Raw genomic sequence first — 3,508 nt, forward strand, 5'->3', positions numbered from 1 at the left:
AACGGTCCACAGGCCAGTCCGGACGCGCTTTTTCCCATAAACCGGGGACAAACTGGGTCGAGGGGGTGTTGTGGGTGTCCGGACCGTCCGCACGCCCAGTTCTGACTACTTTGGCCCACCAAAAACCCTTATCCCTCGCCCACATACGTTCCAGCCCGATGCCAGCTGCCCGCATTCATGCCGTTGTAGAGCGGCCGCTCCGCATTGACGCCGGTTCAGAGCGGACACGACCTCTCACTAGGCCAATCATTGAAGCGGCGCACTGGTCGGGGGCGCCGTGTCCCCGGCGTTTGCGCCAGTTCAATGCCGGAGAGAAGTTTACTGGACGACGGATATGTACCACGTACTCGTCCGTCTGTATACCGCCATTAAGCAGGCTCGTCGGTCAACAAACCATCTTCGGCGCCGCGCATTGATGGGCCTGGACGCTTGGCCTCAACGGAGTCCACTATTTAAAGGCGCCCACCCCCGGCTAACTCCAGACCATACCACATCCCCTTTACTTCCTCCTTCCTTGCAACACATCAGCCATGACTGCAAGCTCTAGAGCTTTGTGGGAGAGTCTGTCATCGGAGCAGAAGCATGAGATGGTCGCCCTTGCAGCTACCTAGTGGATCGAGCATGACATGTCGGTTAACTCGCCCAAGGTCTCCGATGACGACCCTATGATTGAGACGAGCTTGGACGACGACACCGCGCCGGCCCCCGCGCCTATGCTTGTCGGCTTGACCATGGAGCAGGTGCTGGCGCACTTCAACACCGCCATGGCGGAGGAGGAGCAGCTTGCGTCGGCTCCTATGTCTTTGTTCCGGCAGGCGCAAGAGGAGCAGCGGTACACCATGTTCCTCCTCGAGCAACCCTGTCTAGCAAACAGCCAAATCTACGGTGAGCGCACAAGCGAGGAGGCCGTGGCTGCCATGGTCACGGTGAACCCGAACTTCGTTGTGGACCAGCGGATCCTCTACGAGACCGCGTGTGCTCAACGCGCCGCTCATAGTGCAGAGGCGGTACAACCGGACGCGAATGTGGCAGCACACGCTCTGGTGGCGCGGGTGGTCGAGGACGAGAACGCCGCCCTCCAACTTTCGGGGGCACATGTGGCATGTGGACAGTGACGGACCGTCTAGGTCCATCATCAACCTCATGTCCACCGGCACCGGTGACGGACAGGTCGCGGACTCCTCCGAGAATGAGTAGGGCATGGTAGGCGGCAGGGCCTTGTGTCCCAAGTGGGCCGGTCCGTCATCCATGTCCTACTCTTCCTTGCTGGAGACAACACCTTCACTTCGTGAGTCTTAAACCCGCCAGCGCTGATGGATATGGCTGATGAAGGACGTGGTCACCGATGCGGAATACAAAGGAAATGGACGAGGGCACCGCCGTATGATAGGTTTAGGTCCAGCCACTCCTTTTTTAATTGAAAAATGTCTGAATTGTAATAAATGTGCTTCGGTTTATATGACAATCAGTCGATTTGCATGAATTACATCTCATTTGTTTAAATCTTGTTTGAAATATATGCAGATAGCATTGAATGGCCGGCTTTCACATTTGTGTCCGCAAACTGTTTCCTGTTTGCGGATGAACGATGGGAAATTTTGGGTCAGTATTGGAGATTCCTTTAGTGGCGGATGGACGGTAGAAATACATGACATGGAGAGTTCCAAGCAGTAGACTTCCTTTAAAAAATGAGGAGTACTTGCACATCTCACATGCATAGTTTACCGCGTACGTGTGGGTCTATGTGTAGAGCAACTAGTATAATGCCCGTGCAACGGGCTTTTAAAATATTTTACGAGAGTTATATATAAATATAATACATGTTAAATTTCACATGTATAGAAAATATCAAAAAAATAATTGGATGATTTATACATAAAGAACGATGATGCAACAAATAATCTGTTACGAATTAAGTTCTACTTTACGCGCTTAGTTATTCTCGCACAATATCAAAAATGTTGTCGTTTGCACAATATTTGAGCAAGTATAATAAAAATATCTCAACTTATAACCAAATTGTTTTTCTTTCGGCTACGGGCCTTTTAATTTTTTCCTTCTGATTACATACACTTAGTACCCGGTGGATTTTTAGCCCCTTCAAACACATCGCCTTGGGGCCCTCGTTGCTGGATTCTTTTTGAACGTTAACATGACCCCCTCGGTTAAACTTCTTTTGTTTTATTGTGCTATACATCGACTTATGGTGACTTGCGTTGTACAAATTCACTACAACACATGGACACATATTTAAAAGACTTCTCCTAATTATCAAAGGTTCCAATAAGGAACATGGGCGGATAGTCAGCGCCTTGCAATGCTGATTTGGACTTGAAAAAGACATGGTGTTACTACTTTTCTGTTCTTTAGACAATTCTTCTAAGGACGGCTCCATCCTACATCCTCATGTAATTCTGTAACCTGAACCAAAAGAAGATTAAAATTTAGAAACTAATCAATTGTTGTGATAGAACAGTGTATGGTATGCGTAAAGTATCATGTATGCTAATGACATTTCCACATGGATTAGGAATCAAGTAAAGTTGTATATTAAAAAATGTATGCGTAAAGTATCATGTATGCTAATGACATTTCCACATGGATTAGGAATCAAGTAAAGTTGTATATAAAAAATGTATCTCCGCAAAAAGTTTCATCTCTATCATACTATTAACCTAAACGAACCCAACAATAAAAGCTTCAAAATCATAACGAAACAATAGGAATTCAACAACATTCATTATTCCATAGAGGTTCTGGAATGGACACCATGCAAAAACCAAAAGGACAAGCAAACCATTGTAGTTTGTATGAAAATGATTACCATCAGGAAAGAACAATTTTCTTGAAAATTTTCCTTTAGGTGGTACTGACATGCACTTTACTATTAATATTAAAAACATGCACTTTACTTAGATATGAAAAATTATGATACTGCAATAAAACTCTACAGTTGAGTAGAAAAATGACTGAAAAGTAGCGCTGCATGTGCCTACATGACCTTACTTTTTAGAAATATCACAAGTTGCTTTACATAAAGTTAAAAACAACTTGCCTGCTACGAGTACAAAATAGCTTCTACTCTCTTATGGGGTTTTGGCATACAGAGCTCACCAACATATGCATTCGACTTTATGGCTAGCACTGATGATAGGAACGACATCCGATACTGGTGGTAAATTAGACGGGAGTAAATAAAAGAGTTTGCTCAAGTCAAATCATTTGCGTCAACCTTCGCCATATAATTAGTATGTAAATTTCCTATGGGCTAAGACAACTCTCAAATGTGTCCATATTAAGCTAGCAAGCAGGAACCAGAAGACGATCTTACCAATTTTTTGCAGTTTTGATGGGCTTGAACCTTAGATTTCCGCGGGAGACACCGTGGCAAATGCGTGCCTGTGCAACCACCTATCGACCTTCAGATTGTTCAAATTATCACTATCCACCCTGATACAACCAATTTGGTCCATAGTTAGTGCAGAAAGATTAGTAGCAAATCAACCAC

This window comes from Triticum urartu, chromosome 6A, assembly GCF_056163025.1.
Source record: "Triticum urartu cultivar PI428250 chromosome 6A, HENAU_Tu73, whole genome shotgun sequence".
NCBI lineage: Eukaryota > Viridiplantae > Streptophyta > Magnoliopsida > Poales > Poaceae > Triticum > Triticum urartu.